This window comes from Pseudophryne corroboree, chromosome 10 (genome assembly GCF_028390025.1).
Source record: "Pseudophryne corroboree isolate aPseCor3 chromosome 10, aPseCor3.hap2, whole genome shotgun sequence".
Lineage (NCBI taxonomy): Eukaryota > Metazoa > Chordata > Amphibia > Anura > Myobatrachidae > Pseudophryne > Pseudophryne corroboree.
The window spans coordinates 311,014,950-311,035,593 of record NC_086453.1 but is presented as its reverse complement, the minus strand read 5'-3'; the positions used below and the strand labels follow the sequence as shown (position 1 = coordinate 311,035,593).

The window sequence follows — 20,644 nt, the reverse complement described above, 5'->3', positions numbered from 1 at the left end:
GGTCAAACAACTGACTCCAGTCTTACTGCTAGGTCCGGATTGGCAGAATGAAGTACCGAATCCCAAGGCCTATTCGCAGTAAGCAACAAGTAAATACAAAGTCACACAGTACTAGCTAACTCTCTGGAACTGACTAACAAACAAAGATTCAGCAGCATTTCCCTAGCCTGAGAGGATGGTTTATATAGCAGGTGCTGTCCACGCCCCACTCAGACCTCACAGACTGTGAGCACAAAACCAGCGCCGGATTCCCTGCCGTGCACAGAGCCTGTAACCACTACACAGTAAAAACCCGGACTGGAGTATCAGCTGCGCTCAGGTTACTTCGCTAACACTTGCCTCCCGGTTGCCATGGCGACGTGGCAGCACAGAGCAGGAGATCCTAACAGTACCCCCCCTCTGACGAGGGGTCAAAGAACCCCTACCACCGGGTTTATCAGGGAACTGCGAGAAGAAAGAGCGTATCAGTCTGGGGGCATGAAGATCACAACTGCGCACCCACGACCGCTCCTCCGGGCCATACCCCTTCCAGTGCACCAAAAATGACAGCCGACCCCGAACCATCTTGGAGTCAAGAACCCTTTCAACCACAAACTCCCTCTGACCCCGTATCAGAAGAGGAGAAGGTCTTCCACTGGAAGAAGGATTACTAACCGCCAGTTTTAAAAGGGAACAATGAAATGTTTTATTGATACCCAATGAACGGGGCAGATCTAACTGAAATGCCACCGGATTGATAACCCTGGTGATCTTATAAGGGCCGATGAACCGGGGGCCAAACTTATGAGATGGCTGTCTCAACTTCAAATTCTTGGTGGACAACCAGACGAAGTCTCCTAATTTACAGCTGCAGGGTCTTCTCCGCTTATCAAAAACCCTTTTGGTCACTAATGACACAGACACAAGGGCTTTCTTCACTTTCCTCCAAATACCCCTAAGGACCGAAACAACAGAGGAACCACCAGACGTGGAATCCAGGGGGTCAAAAGAATTGGCCTTAGGATGATGCCCATACACACAAAGGAAGGGAGAGATCCCTGTAGCAGAGTGAGCCGCGTTGTTATAGGCAAACTCCGCCATGGACAGATGAGCAACCCAGTCAGTATGACACTCGGAGACATAACACCTGAGGAACTGCTCCAAGGACTGGTTCGCCCTCTCAGTCTGCCCATTAGACTATGGATGGTAGCCTGACGACAAGCTCACAGAAATCTGGAGATCAGAACAAAATGCCCTCCAGAATTTGGCCACAAACTGGGATCCACGGTCAGAGACCACATCAAGTGGCAACCCGTGGAGGCGCACAACATGCTGCATAAATAACTCAGACAGGCGTCTGGCCGATGGCAACCCAACCAGTGGAACGAAATGCGCCATCTTCGAAAACCTGTCAATGACAACCCAAATGGCTGTCATCCCCGAGGATTTGGGCAAGTCCACCACAAAATCCATGGAAATGTGGGTCCATGGCTTAGACGGAATAGAGAGTGGATGTAATGGGCCGACAGGAACCCCTCTAGGAGTTTTATTTCGGGCACAAACGTCACATGCCCGAACCCACTGATCCACATCCCCAGCCACCGAGGGCCACCACACCGCCCTAGACAGCAACTCCCGAGTTCTGGCAATACCCGGATGCCCTGCCGACCTCTTGGCATGGAATTCCAGGAACACTCGCTGTCTTAACCTAGGAGGCACAAACAAGAGACCTACCGGAAGGTCTGGAGGAGCCTGCTCCTGTGCTCTAAGGACTAATGACAAGAGGTCCTGGGTAATGCCCACTTTAATACATGATGGGGACACAATGGGCAATGGCTCCTCGGTGGTCTCTTGAACTGGAGCAAAACTCTGCGAGAGCGCATCAGCCTTGATGTTTTTTGACCCAGGGCGATATGTTATCAAAAAATTAAAGCGAGCAAAAAACAAAGCCCATCGTGCCTGCCTGGCATTGAGCCGCTTCGCTGACTCTAAATATGCCAGATTCTTATGGTCGGTGAGAATTGAGACCACAAACTTAGCCCCCTCAAGCCAGTGTCTCCACTCCCCGAGTGCATCCTTTATAGCCAACAATTCCCGGTTACCCACATCATAATTCATCTCGGCAGACGAAAATTTACGGGAAAAGTAAGCACAGGGATGAAGGCGATTATCAGACACCCCCATCTGAGAGAGCACTGCCCCAATACCTATCTCAGAGGCATCCACTTCTACCACAAAAGGACTCTCTGGATCTGGGTGTCGCAGCACCTTGGCCGAGACAAATGCCCTTTTGAGATGGGCAAAGGCCGCTTTGGCCTCACAAGACCAGTGAGCAACATCCGCCCCTTTCTTAGTGAGTGCCACCAAGGGGGCCACTATAGACGAAAATCCAGCGATAAACCGTCTATAAAAATTTGCAAAGCCCAGAAAACGCTGAAGCGCCTTCAAACTAGTGGGCTGCACCCAATCCAGGACTGCCTGTACCTTAGAACCCTCCATTTGGAAACCTTCTGAGGAGATAATATACCCTAGAAATGCGATTTGCTGGACTTCAAACTCGCACTTCTCCAGCTTCGCCCCAAACTGGTGGTCTCTGAGTTTCTGGAGGACTAAGCGTACATGCTTCCGATGTTCCTCCAGGGAATGAGAGAAGATTAGAATGTCATCTAGATAAACAATTAAGAATCTATCCAAATATTCCCTGAGCACATCGTTCATGAATTCCTGGAAGACTGCCGGGGCATTAGAGAGCCCAAAAGGCATCACCAAATATTCATAATGCCCTGAGTGGGTATTAAAGGCAGTCTTCCATTCAACCCCCTCTCTTATTCGGATTAGATTGTAAACACCGCTTAGGTCAATCTTAGAAAAAATGGTGGCAGTACGAAGCTGGTCAAACAAAACCAAAATGAGAGGCAGTGGGTACGAGTTTTTAATCGTGATACGGTTCAATTCCCTGAAGTCGATGCAGGGTCGCAACGAACCGTCCTTTTTACCCACGAAAAAGAACCCCGACCCAACTGGGGACTGTGAGGGTCTGATAAATCCCTTAGCCAAGTTCTCCTGAATGTACTCTGCCATAGCCTGAGTCTCAGGACGTGACAGGGAGTACAACCTGCTCTTGGGAAGCTTAGCATCCGGCAACAAATCAATGGCACAGTCATAGGGGCGATGGGGAGGTAGTACCTCCGCAACTTTTTTGGAGAACACATCCGCAAAATCTGCATAACATCCTGGCAATCCTGGCAAACTTAGCTGCGAGAGCCTGACTGGAAGGCTCAAGCAACTCCTGAAACAATCACTACCCCAACTAAGAATCTCCCCAGAGACCCAGTCAAATTGAGGGTTATGGGCCCTTAACCAGGGTAACCCCAAAACCAATGGGGCAAAAGAACAGTCACATAAAATGACAATTTTTCAGAGTGTGTGGCTCCAATAAACAAAGGAATTTGGCTGGTGCAGGAGGTAATTTTACCCTGGGACAATGGTTCCCCGTTTAACCCACAAATCTCAATCTCTGATGCCAAAGGTACTGAGGGAACAGAGTGTTCCAGGGCGAATTGACGGTCCATGAAAACCCCATCGGCCCCACTGTCAACAAAGGCCTCAGTCTTGACAGTTTGACCGAGGATCTCCAAAGTCACCGGAATGAGAAAAGTCTTTTTAGGAAATTCTGACTTCTGGCCTGACAGGATATTTCCCATCACCCTCAGGCCCTGAAGTTTTCCGGTTTTTCTGGGCATGATACTACAACATGACCTTTATTCCCACAGTACAAACACAAACCCTGCTGTCTCCTCCGCGTCTTCTCACGCGAGGAGAGGCGGGTAGCCCCAATCTGCATAGGCTCCTCGGAATATTCCTCAGAGTCTGAGGTTCCCTTGGGAAAAAAGGAAACTGTGGTCTCCCTTTCAAGCCTACGCTCTCTCAGCCGTCTATCCACCCGGATGGATAACTGCATGAGCTGATCTAAGCTATCAGGCGAGGGATATTGTACCAGTTGGTCCTTTATCTGGTCAGAAAGGCCCCTTCGGTACTGGTTTCTCAGGGCTGGGTCATTCCACTGGGTATCATGAGCCAACCTCCGAAACTCCGTACTATAAACCTCAGCTGGCCGTCGCCCTTGCTTAAGAACCGTAATCTGAGCCTCGGCTGAAGCCATCTTGTCAGGGTCATCATACAAAATGCCCAGTGCCGTAAAAAAAGCATCAACACTTTTAAGCGACGGACAGTCAGGCTGTAACCCATATGCCCAGACCTGTGGGTCTCCTTGTAGCAAGGAAATCACCATGCCCACCCGCTGAATCTCCGACCCAGAAGACTGGGGCCTAAGCCTGAAATATAGCTTACAGCTCTCCTTGAAACAAAAGAACTGCGAGCGATCTCCAGAAAAACGATCCGGGAGATTTACTTTCGGCTTCTTAACCCCTGAACTTGCCGCTGCTGCTGCGGGAGCTCCGCTAGCGGCCTGCGGGGTGTTCATTTTAATGGACATCTCATTAAATTGTCGAGTCAGGACCTGCACCTGATCGACCACCTGTTGCAAAGTATTTTGAGGGGTATGCTCCATATTCCCACAAAATTTCAACAGGAGTAGGGCTGCTGAATATGTTAAGCACACCAGTGCTAACAGGAGTATACCGGTGTATGAACAGAGAGGGAAGCGAAGCAAACGAACTCACAGACAGTATAACATAACATACACAGGTGATGGAATAACTAATAAACACAAAGTGAACGGAGAAGCCCAAAGGCTCAGGAATTGGGTGTCTCCCTAGTGTCAGGAATGCTCAGATGGAATAGAGCGGACAATGAAGCGATGTGTAGTGATTTAACATGTGGAGCACCTGAAATGATGTTGCTAAAAGCAACAGAGAAAACCCCAAAGGATTACCAACGGGTGTGGGAATAAACTCCTTGGTCAGAGATAGAAATATAGACACAAGGAGAGTATCCACAATCCTAACCCCCACTTGCAGGGCACAGGTTCAGTTTACTGCCACTAAACTGACACCTGGACGCCCTGCACAGTGAGGGAGGATTAAGCAAGCAGGTCTAAGAGTACAGCCGCAAACCTGCTGGGTTCACAGAATAGCAAAAGAACCCCAGCAGGTCAAACAACTGACTCCAGTCTTACTGCTAGGTCCGGATTGGCAGAATGAAGTACCGAATCCCAAGGCCTATTCGCAGTAAGCAACAAGTAAATACAAAGTCACACAGTACTAGCTAACTCTCTGGAACTGACTAACAAACAAAGATTCAGCAGCATTTGCCTAGCCTGAGAGGATGGTTTATATAGCAGGTGCTGTCCACGCCCCACTCAGACCTCACAGACTGTGAGCACAAAACCAGCGCCGGATTCCCTGCCGTGCACAGAGCCTGTAACCACTACACAGTAAAAACCCGGACCGGAGTATCAGCTGCGCTCAGGTTACTTCGCTAACACTTGCCTCCCGGTTGCCATGGCGACGTGGCAGCACAGAGCAGGAGATCCTAACAGTACCCCCCCTCTGACGAGGGGTCAAAGAACCCCTACCACCGGGTTTATCGGGGAACTGCGAGAAGAAAGAGCGTATCAGTCTGGGGGCATGAAGATCACAACTGCGCACCCACGACCGCTCCTCCGGGCCATACCCCTTCCAGTGCACCAAAAATGACAGCCGACCCCGAACCATCTTGGAGTCAAGAACCCTTTCAACCACAAACTCCCTCTGACCCCGTATCAGAAGAGGAGAAGGTCTTCCACTGGAAGAAGGATTACTAACCGCCAGTTTTAAAAGGGAACAATGAAATGTTTTATTGATACCCAATGAACGGGGCAGATCTAACTGAAATGCCACCGGATTGATAACCCTGGTGATCTTATAAGGGCCGATGAACCGGGGGCCAAACTTATGAGATGGCTGTCTCAACTTCAAATTCTTGGTGGACAACCAGACGAAGTCTCCTAATTTACAGCTGCAGGGTCTTCTCCGCTTATCAAAAACCCTTTTGGTCACTAATGACACAGACGCAAGGGCTTTCTTCACTTTCCTCCAAATACCCCTAAGGACCGAAACAACAGAGGAACCACCAGACGTGGAATCCAGGGGGTCAAAAGAATTGGCCTTAGGATGATGCCCATACACACAAAGGAAGGGAGAGATCCCTGTAGCAGAGTGAGCCGCGTTGTTATAGGCAAACTCCGCCATGGACAGATGAGCAACCCAGTCAGTATGACACTCGGAGACATAACACCTGAGGAACTGCTCCAAGGACTGGTTCGCCCTCTCAGTCTGCCCATTAGACTATGGATGGTAGCCTGACGACAAGCTCACAGAAATCTGGAGATCAGAACAAAATGCCCTCCAGAATTTGGCCACAAACTGGGATCCACGGTCAGAGACCACATCAAGTGGCAACCCGTGGAGGCGCACAACATGCTGCATAAATAACTCAGACAGGCGTCTGGCCGATGGCAACCCAACCAGTGGAACGAAATGCGCCATCTTCGAAAACCTGTCAATGACAACCCAAATGGCTGTCATCCCCGAGGATCTGGGCAAGTCCACCACAAAATCCATGGAAATGTGGGTCCATGGCTTAGACGGAATAGAGAGTGGATGTAATGGGCCAACAGGAACCCCTCTAGGAGTTTTATTTCGGGCACAAACGTCACATGCCAGAACCCACTGATCCACATCCCCAGCCACCGAGGGCCACCACACCGCCCTAGACAGCAACTCCCGAGTTCTGGCAATACCCGGATGCCCTGCCGACCTCTTGGCATGGAATTCCAGGAACACTCGCTGTCTTAACCTAGGAGGCACAAACAAGAGACCTACCGGAAGGTCTGGAGGAGCCTGCTCCTGTGCTCTAAGGACTAATGACAAGAGGTCCTGGGTAATGCCCACTTTAATACATGATGGGGACACAATGGGCAATGGCTCCTCGGTGGTCTCTTGAACTGGAGCAAAACTCTGCGAGAGCGCATCAGCCTTGATGTTTTTTGACCCAGGGCGATATGTTATCAAAAAATTAAAGCGAGCAAAAAACAAAGCCCATCGTGCCTGCCTGGCATTGAGCCGCTTCGCTGACTCTAAATATGCCAGATTCTTATGGTCGGTGAGAATTGAGACCACAAACTTAGCCCCCTCAAGCCAGTGTCTCCACTCCCCGAGTGCATCCTTTATAGCCAACAATTCCCGGTTACCCACATCATAATTCATCTCGGCAGACGAAAATTTACGGGAAAAGTAAGCACAGGGATGAAGGCGATTATCAGACACCCCCATCTGAGAGAGCACTGCCCCAATACCTATCTCAGAGGCATCCACTTCTACCACAAAAGGACTCTCTGGATCTGGGTGTCGCAGCACCTTGGCCGAGACAAATGCCCTTTTGAGATGGGCAAAGGCCGCTTTGGCCTCACAAGACCAGTGAGCAACATCCGCCCCTTTCTTAGTGAGTGCCACCAAGGGGGCCACTATAGACGAAAATCCAGCGATAAACCGTCTATAAAAATTCGCAAAGCCCAGAAAACGCTGAAGCGCCTTCAAACTAGTGGGCTGCACCCAATCCAGGACTGCCTGTACCTTAGAACCCTCCATTTGGAAACCTTCTGAGGAGATAATATACCCTAGAAATGCGATTTGCTGGACTTCAAACTCGCACTTCTCCAGCTTCGCCCCAAGCTGGTGGTCTCTGAGTTTCTGGAGGACTAAGCGTACATGCTTCCGATGTTCCTCTAGGGAATGAGAGAAGATTAGAATGTCATCTAGATAAACAATTAAGAATCTATCCAAATATTCCCTGAGCACATCGTTCATGAATTCCTGGAAGACTGCCGGGGCATTAGAGAGCCCAAAAGGCATCACCAAATATTCATAATGCCCTGAGTGGGTATTAAAGGCAGTCTTCCATTCATCCCCCTCTCTTATTCGGATTAGATTGTAAGCACCGCGTAGGTCAATCTTAGAAAAAATGGTGGCAGTACGAAGCTGGTCAAACAAAACCAAAATGAGAGGCAGTGGGTACGAGTTTTTAATCGTGATACGGTTCAATTCCCTGAAGTCGATGCAGGGTCGCAACGAACCGTCCTTTTTACCCACGAAAAAGAACCCCGACCCAACTGGGGACTGTGAGGGTCTGATAAATCCCTTAGCCAAGTTCTCCTGAATGTACTCTGCCATAGCCTGAGTCTCAGGACGTGACAGGGAGTACAACCTGCTCTTGGGAAGCTTAGCATCCGGCAACAAATCAATGGCACAGTCATAGGGGCGATGGGGAGGTAGTACCTCCGCAACTTTTTTGGAGAACACATCCGCAAAATCTGCATAACATCCTGGCAATCCTGGCAAACTTAGCTGCGAGAGCCTGACTGGAAGGCTCAAGCAACTCCTGAAACAATCACTACCCCAACTAAGAATCTCCCCAGAGACCCAGTCAAATTGAGGGTTATGGGCCCTTAACCAGGGTAACCCCAAAACCAATGGGGCAAAAGAACAGTCACATAAAATGACAATTTTTCAGAGTGTGTGGCTCCAATAAACAAAGGAATTTGGCTGGTGCAGGAGGTAATTTTACCCTGGCACAATGGTTCCCCGTTTAACCCACAAATCTCAATCTCTGATGCCAAAGGTACTGAGGGAACAGAGTGTTCCAGGGCGAATTGACGGTCCATGAAAACCCCATCGGCCCCACTGTCAACAAAGGCCTCAGTCTTGACAGTTTGACCGAGGATCTCCAAAGTCACCGGAATGAGAAAAGTCTTTTTAGGAAATTCTGACTTCTGGCCTGACAGGATATTTCCCATCACCCTCAGGCCCTGAAGTTTTCCGGTTTTTCTGGGCATGATACTACAACATGACCTTTATTCCCACAGTACAAACACAAACCCTGCTGTCTCCTCCGCGTCTTCTCACGCGAGGAGAGGCGGGTAGCCCCAATCTGCATAGGCTCCTCGGAATATTCCTCAGAGTCTGAGGTTCCCTTGGGAAAAAAGGAAACTGTGGTCTCCCTTTCAAGCCTACGCTCTCTCAGCCGTCTATCCACCCGGATGGATAACTGCATGAGCTGATCTAAGCTATCAGGCGAGGGATATTGTACCAGTTGGTCCTTTATCTGGTCAGAAAGGCCCCTTCGGTACTGGTTTCTCAGGGCTGGGTCATTCCACTGGGTATCATGAGCCAACCTCCGAAACTCCGTACTATAAACCTCAGCTGGCCGTCGCCCTTGCTTAAGAACCGTAATCTGAGCCTCGGCTGAAGCCATCTTGTCAGGGTCATCATACAAAATGCCCAGTGCCGTAAAAAAAGCATCAACACTTTTAAGCGACGGACAGTCAGGCTGTAACCCATATGCCCAGACCTGTGGGTCTCCTTGTAGCAAGGAAATCACCATGCCCACCCGCTGAATCTCCGACCCAGAAGACTGGGGCCTAAGCCTGAAATATAGCTTACAGCTCTCCTTGAAACAAAAGAACTGCGAGCGATCTCCAGAAAAACGATCCGGGAGATTTACTTTCGGCTTCTTAACCCCTGAACTTGCCGCTGCTGCTGCGGGAGCTCCGCTAGCGGCCTGCGGGGTGTTCATTTTAATGGACATCTCATTAAATTGTCGAGTCAGGACCTGCACCTGATCGACCACCTGTTGCAAAGTATTTTGAGGGGTATGCTCCATATTCCCACAAAATTTCAACAGGAGTAGGGCTGCTGAATATGTTACGCACACCAGTGCTAACAGGAGTATACCGGTGTATGAACAGAGAGGGAAGCGAAGCAAACGAACTCACAGACAGTATAACATAACATACACAGGTGATGGAATAACTAATAAACACAAAGTGAACGGAGAAGCCCAAAGGCTCAGGAATTGGGTGTCTCCCTAGTGTCAGGAATGCTCAGATGGAATAGAGCGGACAATGAAGCGATGTGTAGTGATTTAACATGTGGAGCACCTGAAATGATGTTGCTAAAAGCAACAGAGAAAACCCCAAAGGGTTACCAACGGGTGTGGGAATAAACTCCTTGGTCAGAGATAGAAATATAGACACAAGGAGAGTATCCACAATCCTAACCCCCACTTGCAGGGCACAGGTTCAGTTTACTGCCACTAAACTGACACCTGGACGCCCTGCACAGTGAGGGAGGATTAAGCAAGCAGGTCTAAGAGTACAGCCGCAAACCTGCTGGGTTCACAGAATAGCAAAAGAACCCCAGCAGGTCAAACAACTGACTCCAGTCTTACTGCTAGGTCCGGATTGGCAGAATGAAGTACCGAATCCCAAGGCCTATTCGCAGTAAGCAACAAGTAAATACAAAGTCACACAGTACTAGCTAACTCTCTGGAACTGACTAACAAACAAAGATTCAGCAGCATTTGCCTAGCCTGAGAGGATGGTTTATATAGCAGGTGCTGTCCACGCCCCACTCAGACCTCACAGACTGTGAGCACAAAACCAGCGCCGGATTCCCTGCCGTGCACAGAGCCTGTAACCACTACACAGTAAAAACCCGGACCGGAGTATCAGCTGCGCTCAGGTTACTTCGCTAACACTTGCCTCCCGGTTGCCATGGCGACGTGGCAGCACAGAGCAGGAGATCCTAACAATTTCATATGTGGGAGGAAGGCGTACAAGTGGCTTGCACCGAGCTCAGAGGGATTGTGCTATATTGGAAGAGTGTTGCCAGAGGTCATGACCATAACCCATGATAAGATGAAAGATGTTCACCGCAGTGCTCAGGCTCCTTACACTCATACTCACTATGAACACATCGTCAAGAGACACCTCATAGAGAGGACAGAGCACGTAGCCTCTGATTTGATCCACGAATCCACCGGGATTCAATTCCTTCTCGCATTAGACATCACCTGTACTGCCAGAGGAATTATAAATTATAGGTATATCCATGCGCTAGCGAACTTGATAGATAATATCATTGAGATGTATGACAACACCTTCAGGTATACGGGAAGGGAGTTACAAGCTTACAAGAAGGAACTGATCTAGCACAGGATGGTCCTTAATTATATCACAGCTGTGAGGGGTGGGTACTGTGTCACTTTGGCAACTCAATATGGTGTGAAGTGCTGTACGTATATTACAAACAGCACTGATGACCCAACCGAGATTATCGTTTAAAAGATGGACGATATCTTGCAGTTGAAGTGGGAGTTTCGGAGGAGACACATCCTTACCCTGACGGCTGTGGGTAATGAGCTGACGGGCTGGGTCCCATGGTTGAACCCACGAAATTGGTTCTCAGGATTAGGAGAGTGGGCTCAAAATGTCATTATGAGTGTAGGGAAGTTTCTCCTTTGTATCCTGGAAGTCGTCATAATTATTGGCTTGATATTTAGGTGTGTTTGAATTCTGACGCGGCGCAAGCACGGCACAAATTTGATGAGTCTAAGGAGCGAGGGCATTGTTATAGCAGCAGATTTAATTTACTACCCATCCATAGAGACAGTGTTATGATAAGGATTGCAAATGAATTCCATGGCCTGTTTCTTTCACCCGTTTTTCCTTTGTCTCCCCCTCTGCCCAGATACACCCATCCGGAAAAGACATCAACCCTACCCAAGAATGTTTATGAAAATGTTATGTGAATGTATTTTAGATATGTGTCTTATCTTCATCTGTACAACCTTCAGTTAATGACACACATAGTCGACAGGTGATATCCACATATACTAGCACTCACATATGTTCCCCCTCCATGTATCATCAACTAAATGTGCACCCCATTTGTTTAACAAGAAGCCAAAAAGAGCTCGGTAGTGTTTGTTGGCCCACTTACAGACCCTTAGTACCGAATAAGAAGGATTTAATGTATACTTCGCAATACCTCGAAGCTTATTTAGGACATATACGGCACGATGATACATGCCCCTCAGACATGGATTCATACATACATGCTTTTTACTATCCCACTAGGTCATACCTTTCCTATCTACAACTCTCCTCCGACCATCCAATCGTCTGTAGATATTGTATTGATATTTTTCTGTTTAGTGATTAGATAGTGGCAGTTATTGGTGACTGCCAAAGGGTGGACTGTCAAAGTCGAAAAATATTGCAGAACACACATCACGTACAAACTGCACACACATGCCCACTGCGCGTGCACTTGTTCTGCCGTGCGTGCACTTTGCGTATGGTCGCTCCCGTGGTCCTGCGCATCAGCGGGTGGTATGGGTATTTACGGCAGAGTTTGTGTATGCATGGAGAGCCATCAAAACACATTACATATTTAATCCAAATAGCGCACAATGTACACATAGTCTCCTTGCACCACATCAGAAAGTAATAGCTATTTAAATGGTCACAGAACAAAGGAATTTACCTTTGCAGGATAAGAGGGGACAGACTAAGGTCATAAGGTGGGTTTGGTATCCAGCTGTAGGGTATTTTAAGGGTAACATTCCGGTGTTGGTCTGCGGAAGATCGCATGTTCCTGCAGATAGTTAGGTGCAGAAGCAGAAAATAGATATAAACTGTATTTACTGTACATTATGTATGCGGCAGGAATCCAGTGGAGACCACCCACAAGAGCAGTTGGGAAAGACATCGCCTACCTATTCAAATCAACCTAAGACCTCTCCTGTACTGTAAAAGTGCATTCCTGTGTCCAATGGACAAAGGGATTACAGTATCCATTGTATTGCTTTTGGAAGAATTGTATAAATAAAGCCTGCTGCAGCCTGGCCTGGCAAAAGACTCACAAAGTTATCTATCAGATGACCGAAGACCGGAGCGATTCCAATCACGTATGTACATTGACTGTAGCCATTATTCTGTTATATTGTCTTGTATTGTAGTGTATGATTTGTATTGTAAACCCACTTTCAGCAAATTTGACGCTGTGGTGTCGGTACCCAGTGGTTTAACTACAAATCGGTGCTCATTCAGTGTGCTATAATGTGAATTTTGGATCATTCAGTGTGCTACAATGTGAATTTCGGCTCATTCAGTGTGCTACAATGTGAATTTCGGCTCATTCAGTGTGCTACAATGTGAATTTCGGCTCATTCTGTGTGCTACTAGGTGAATTTCAGCTCATTCTGTGTGCTACAATGTGAATTTCGGCTCATTCTGTGTTCTACAATGTGAATTTCGGCTCATTCAGTGTGCTATAATGTGAATTTCGGCTCATTCAGTGTGCTATTGTCAGGAATCTGCATTCTCCATCGCATCACTACTGTGGAACTACAGGTTCCAGCAGTTCAGTTCCAGTTTTCAGTCTACTGCAGCCTGGAGTACACAGTGCTTCAGCTAACTCACAGCTGATCTGAACACCTAATCCAGCAGGGTGTGTCCTCACAGATGCAACATCCAATCATCACAGACCAAGGTGTATAAACTCCAGTTCCTGGCTCAGTCTCATCGCCTTGGACAATGTGTCACATCCTTTGAACAGGCGGCTCCTGTCTTCAGTCCTCTGTCTGCAGAGATTTCCCAGTGTATTGGACCTGTGGAACTACAGGTTCCAGCAGTTCCATTCCAGTTCCAGTCTGCAATCCCCTGTTTCCAGCGATCTCCTATTTCTGGCATTTCCAAGTTGTTTCCCTGTTCCAGTGTTCCTGTGAAACTACAAACTCCTGCCACAGTTCATCAGCAGTAAGAGACTATCCTCAGGTGTTATTCATTGCCTAACTTGTGCACCTTATTACCAGCATTCCATTCTGTGAATTGCATCCAGCACTTAACAAGCATGCTGAGTTAGGACTGTCTCCTGCCTGGGCCTTGCTTGGCTAAAGAACTTTTATGTTACAGAGACTGTGTGCTTTTACAAGTATTACCGGAGTTCTGTTTTCCAAACCATTTGCACTTATCAAGTTATTTCACGTTTGTGTTATCAGTGACTTTATTTGCTTTAAACCTTCTGCATTCTGCCATCAACTTGTCACCAATATATATTTGTGTTGCCAGAGACTTTTTATTATTACCTTGGATTCAGTTACCGTTTATCATTTCAGTTCTGCTACGTACCATTTATTATTATTATATCATTGTTCTGTGACCTTTGTGTTTATTAAACATCAGCGCATATGCGCAAGACTTTATTCAGTCTCCACGCTTCATACGTCATTCCAACACTGACCCACTAGTGCCCCCTCCGGGAACAGACAAAATCAGAATCCTGACAGTTATAATGTGAATTACGGCTCATTCACTGTGCTACAATGTGAATTTCAGCTCATTCACTGTGCTACAATGTGAATTTCGGCTTATTCAGTGTGCTACAATGTGAATTTCGGCTCGTACCGTGTGCTATAAGGTGAAAGGGGCACCGGTACCAGGGCCGTAACTAGGATTTTTGTCACCCGGGACAAAACAGAGTAATCCGCCCCGGCAGCGATGCCACGTACGAAGAAAGCGGTCGCAGCGGCAACTGCAAGAAGTTTGCCAGGAGGAAGGCGTTTTGGGGCGTCAACTCACCGTTTTCCGGAAGTGGAGATCCGAACGCGGGTGTGTCCAGGCGTTTGGGGGGTGGATGTCTGATGTCAATTCCAGGACCTTCATCGCTGGATCGATCACTCAGGGTAAGTAACTGCAGGGCTAGTCTTGTTTTACACACAACTTTTTTAGCATAGCAGGGCTGCACAAGTGATCACAGCCCTGCTATGCTAAAATACTCTCACCCATAGGCAGCGTTTAGTTGATCGCATGGGCAGCAAAAAGTTGCTACGTGTGATCAACTCGGAATGACTCCCTTAGTTAGACATTTGGGCTACAGATGAAATTAAAAAGGAAATAATACCCCATACATTGATACATATGCAAAATCATACACATGCATACTGAGTCTGTCACACATCTAAACACATACACGCATGCATACATTCACTCACATACATACAGGGCCGGTGCAAGGTGTATCAACACCCTAGGCAAAACTTCTGCATACTGCCCCCCCCCCCTCCCAATAACCTCCTTCCACCCAGGAAAGGGGAGAGGGGTGAGTTGTGAGTCAGTGTGTGAGGGGTGGATATAAGGCAGCAGGGGGAGCAGGAGAGAGAGAGAGAGAGAGACAATGAGGGTTTCGGGGAGAGAGAAAAAGTGGGGGGAGCAAGGGAGAGAGAGGGGAGAATGAGCGAGATAGACTGTCTCAGGGAGATAGAGAGGAGTGACAGTGAAAAAGGGTGTCAGGAAGCGAAGAGACGAAGAGAGAGAGGGTGTCAGGGAAAATGGGGGGTCAGGGAGAGAGAGGGGGTGTCGATGCGAGAGAGAGGGGGTGTCAACCAAGGAGAGGGGAGGTTTTGGGAAACCGTCAATGAGCACAGCAATTTAAGGTGAAGTAGTTAGAGAAGGGTCATAGAACAGTCCACATCAAAATGACATCAAATAACTAGCGTATATTTCATATAGCAGGTGGAGGTGTGCCCAGAGAGTAAATATAGTTTTGACAGAAAAAATACAGAAAGAAACTCTCTTGTTGGGGCACTCTTGTCTATGAAAAAATAGAATTAGTTAAAACTTAACTTTTATTAGTTATAATTGTAATAGATATACAATAGCCTGTGAGAAAAATTTCACATGGTGCATAACACTAGAAGGAAATTTCTAGGGTTGGTGAAAAATATCAGAAATAATATTAAGAAGTTTGAGTTCAATGACTCAACTCAAAACATATAGGCAGTCCTATATAAATATATTGACAGTCTGATACGGTTATAAAATTGTCCGAAACCTGAAATATAGATAATAAAAAGCAGGATGCTTAAATATAAGGAGTTTCATCAATTATAGGTCAGACTGACACTATATTAGGTTGAAGTAATTTCCATAGAAACTGGGGGTCATTCTGAGTTGATCGCTAGCTGCATTCGTTCGCTGTGCAGCGATGAGGCGAAAAATTGCACTTCTGCGCATGCATATGCGGCGCAGTGCGCACGCGCAACATACTATTACAACGAACTATGGGGGTAATTCCAAGTTGATCGCAGCAGGACATTTTTTAGCAGTTGGGCAGAACCATGTGCACTGCAGGGGAGGCAGATATAACATGTGCAGAGAGAGTTAGATTTGGGTGGGGTGTGTTCAATTTGCAATCTAAATTGCAGTGTAAAAATAAAGCAGCCAGTATTTACCCTGCACAGAAACAAAATAACCCACCCAAATCTAACTCTCTCTGCACATGTTATATCTGCCTCCCCTGCAGTGCACATGGTTCTGCCCAACTGCTAAAAAATGTCCTGCTGCGATCAACTTGGAATTACCCCCTATGTCGTTTCACACAGGGTCTAGCGAAGCTTTTCAGTCGCATTGCTGGCCGCAGAGTGATTGACATGAAGAGGGCGTTTCTGGGTGTCAACTGACCGTTTTCAGGGAGTGTTCGAAAAAACGCAGGCGTGCCAGGAAAAACGCAGGCGTGGCTAGGTGACGTCAAAACAGGAAATGAACAGTCTGAATTGATCGCAAGCGCTGAGTAGGTTTTGAGCTACTCTAAAACTGCACAAAAAAACACAAAGGGTCGCAGTGATGACAGAGTGACTATGGGGCTGATTCAGACCTGATCGGTGCTGTGCGTTTTCGCATAGCAGCGATCAGGTCTGAACTGCGCATGCACTGGCGCACATGCCAGACAGCCAACGGCTATCTCAGCCCAGCGATCGCCTCTGCCTGATTGGCAGACAGAGGCGGTCGCTGGGCGGGAGGGGGCGGGCCGGCGGCATTTAGTCGCCATTTAGGGTGCGCGTTCTGGGCAATGCAAGCGTGCCCGGACCGTTGGAAGGGCGGACCGCGGCGGCTGCGTTACATCACACGCAGCCCCTGCGACCTGAGTAGCGACGAGTAGCTCCCTGCCAGCGCAGGAGCTGCGCTGGCTGGGAGCTACTCTTCCAGTACAAAAGCATTGCCACTGTGCGATGCTTTTGTACTGGTGCGACGGGGCAGGGACTAACATGCGAGGTGGACTAGTCCTGTTCTGGGCGTCCCCCCACATGTCAGAGAAGCTGATCGATCAGGTCTGAATCACCCCCTATGTCCGTAGAGCCGCCACTCTAGAGAGGAGACAGGGGGGTATATAGAATGTTTGCTATTGGAAAAATGAAGTCAGATTGTCACTGTTGAATTCAATTAATTAATTAATTAAATTCAGCGCAGGGACACTGCTGACCCATGATTCAATGACAGCACTCTGGAGAGGAGAGGTAGAGAGATGAGATGAGAAGAGGTGGGGGCAGAGGAGAGGAATAGAGCTGGAGAGGGGTAGAACAAGGTTCCGGTGAGGTTGTGGAGAGCCTCTGCTGCTTGCTGTATGTAATGTATAGTCACAGTATAGTCACAGGTCCTGCCGCAGCGTGACCAGATAGAAGGACGAACGAGTGGGGGGCTGTGGAGAGCGGTTGAGTCAGCAGCATACCCTGTTTTGAACTGAATCATTGAACTTAAATTTCTTGATATTTTCGCCAACCCTAGAAATTTCTTTCGAGAGTTATGCCCCCTGTGAAATTTATCTCAGAGACTATCGTATATCTATTCTAATTATAACTAATAAAAGTAAAGTTTTAAGTATTCCATTTTTTCACAGACAGGAGTGCCCCAACTAGAGAGTTTCTTTCTCTATTTATTCTCTGTCAAGAGAGAGAGGGTGTCAGAGAAAGAGAGGAGAGCGAGAGAGAGAAGGAAAGAAAGGGGGACAGAGAGTGATGGAGAAAGAAAGAAAGAGAGATGAGATGGGAGAGAGAGTGAGTGGGCAGAAAGGAGGGAGAGAGACGGTGTCAGGGAGAAAGGGAAAGCAAGTGAGAGAGACAGAGGGTGTCAGAGAGAGAGAGTGGGGAGCAAAAGAGCATGTCAGGGAGAGAGAGAGAGAGAGAGGTGAGAGCCAGTGAGAGGGAGGGGGAGCGAGCTATAGTGAGAGACAGAGGTTGTCAAGGAGAGAGAGATAGAGCGTATCAGTGAGAGAAAGAGGGAGAGAGATAGGGGGGGAGATAGGGGGGGAGAGAGAGGGGGAGAGGGAGGGGGGGCAAGTGGGAGAGAGCGAGGGTGTCAGGAAGGGAGAAACAGACAGGGGGGAGAAAAAGAGAGGGAGAGAGTGTTGGGGAGAGAAAGAGAGGCATATAGAGAAGAACGGATTGAGCGCAGCATGAGTGAAAGAGAGAGGAAAGACACAGAGAGAGGGAGGGGTAGTGAGTGGGAGAGAGAGCATCAGGGAGAGAGAGAGGGGTGGGAGACAGAGGGGAGAGATGACGAGAGGGAGGTGAGAGATGGAGAGAGGGAGGGGAGAGATGGAGATGGATAGAGAGAGGGGGAGAGATAGAGCTAGGGAGAGAGAGAGGGGGAGGGAGAGAGAAAGGGGAGAGATAGACGGGAGAGATGGAGAGAGGGGGAGAGATAGAGGGCGGGATGTACTAAGCGGAAAATGCGGTAAACCCTGTTTACCGCATTTTCCTGATGTACTAACCCATGTCCGGCAGGTCAGCGCCGCGGCGGGGTTCGCCAGCTTTAGCTGGCGATAGTCCATAGAAGCCTATGGGCTTCTTTCCGCGGCGCTGTGAGAGGGATCCCTCCCAGCATGCCCTGCGGCCGCCCCTGTCACCCCACGCATGCGCAGACTGACTCCTGGGGCCGAATCCCGGAAGTCAGGCTGCCGCTGTGCATCGCGGAGGACAGCTCTTATCGGAAGAGCTGTCCTCCGCAATGCTGATCGCATATGTTAGTACATATGCGATCAGCATCGTGGTGCAGGGCGGCGATGTACATTAGTACATCCCGCCCAGAGTGAGAGAGGGGGGAGAGATAAAAAGAGGTCGAGAGAAAGGGAGATGTAGAGGGGTGAGAGAGCGAGCTGGGGAGTGAGAGGGGGAGAGATGGGGGGGGGAGAGATAGAGAGGGGGGAGAGAAAGAGGAGGGGAAAGAGGGAGTGAGGGAGAGATAGAGAGGGAGGAGGGATGGGGAGAGACACACTACCTGTCCCAACCTTGCTAGGCTCCAGCACAGGTCTCTGATGGGGGCGGGCATTTCACAGCATTAGGCCCCGCCCCCTTCCATCCGCGAATCGCGGCAATGCATTACCCTGCTGCCGGCAGCCGGCCTGGTAGAATGGTCCCACCAGCCCGGATGTTTGTCGCATTCTGGGGGCCCCTGGATGACCGCCCGTCTGCCCTACAATCCGGCCCTGCCCACATACACAGCACACCGGCACTACAGAGCCTTAGCAGTGCCCCACCAGGCCAGGCTCCAGCTGCAGGGGAAGAAACGCCCGCTGTCCCCAGCGCTGCCATAGTCACACTCACCATATGTCCTCCAGTTGGTGCCCCTGCTCAGTGCTGCCCGGGATCCATCAGCGCGGTCATCATGCAGGGGGGTCCCGGCGGAAGTGCCTGTCCAGCCTGTCCTCAGAACAAGAGCGAAGGAACACCAGGTATTGGGGAAGGGGGGCGGCATCAGGTCACAGTGTATGAAGCACATAGGGGGACCACCTGACCTATGCACGCTGACCCACTGATGTCCCCTCTGGCAAATTAGAAAAGAGATGGGCGGGCACACAGACTGCAGCATGCGAGAGATCAGTTCCTGCCATCACCGAGTGTCTGCCAATCGTTTGCTTCATCTTTCCCCCAGGCAAACTCAGCAAGCCGCCCTTCAGGTCCCAGCGCCCATAGGCAGCTGCCTAAAGCTGCCTAATGGAAGTGCCGGCCCTGCATACATAGTCACACACCTGTATACATACATAGTCACACATACATACAGTGACACACAAGCACGCATACAGATATGTAGTGACACACCTATTCACATACAGTCACACACATGCACAACACATTCATACACACACATGTAGTAGTTGCACACACATACAGTGCCCCTTCACTGTGTCATACTCACTATTTAGGCTGTGCTGTGTGCTGCTGGTCTTCTCCCCTCCTCTCTTCGATGGTGTTGGCTGGTCTGTCACTGTGAGCACAGTGCCGTGTAGCTCCGCCCCTTTTTCGGACCTTAGGCTGCAGTCATTAATTTTTCCAGCTCAGCAGTGCAATAGTGCACTGCTGCGGTGATCAAAGGCAGCAGGGGGGGCTGGGGTAACTTGTTCCCTGTGCCCCCTCTTAGGGCACAACAGGTAGCACAAGAATGTCCACATAGAAGAAACTGAAAGTAAACTACAGCTCCCGCAGCAAGGGCTTCTGGGAGCTGTAGTTTATTTTCAGTTTCATCACACCGCAGCCTTGTGCTGCTCCGACGAAGGGACCTGTGCGCATCGGGACTCAGAGGGGGTGTAAGCATTGCGGCGCCCCCTCCAATCCGGCGCCCAGGTCACATGCCCCCCTAGCCCCCCCTTAGTTACGGCTCTGCCAGTACTAGATACTATAAGGGGTTCTACTACACGGGACACGCCCCCTTTTGGGTGACCACGCCCCCTTTTCTGGAGCACACGCATAATTGCAACCTTAACCTTTGCATACCCCCACTTCAGCATTTCCACCTCGACCACTGTGTGTGTGTGTGTGTGTGTGTGTGTGTGTGTGTATATGTATGTATGTGTGTGTGTGTATATATATATATATATATATATATATATCTATATCTCAGTGCCTCCCCAGCCAATGACCTCACCGCACGTCACTGGTATAGATGAGTCCACTAGGAGCCATGGGCACTATAGAAGTTTGATTGTGTGTGCTGGCTCCTCCCTCTATGCCCCTCCTACCAGACTCAGTTTAGAAAATGTGCCCGGAGGAG

General features: G+C 49.0%; 1 long non-coding RNA gene across 1 annotated transcript in view; it reads right to left on the bottom strand.

The window, feature by feature from the left end:
* The window catches only part of LOC134965572 (uncharacterized), a 31,271-nt gene extending 11,068 nt beyond the window's left edge, over positions 1-20,203 (bottom strand). Inside the window, exon 1 of the long non-coding RNA XR_010188443.1 lies at positions 19,793-20,203. This is a non-coding gene — a long non-coding RNA (uncharacterized LOC134965572). The remainder of the gene's footprint in view (positions 1-19,792) is intronic.
* Positions 20,204-20,644: the final 441 nt, after the last annotated feature.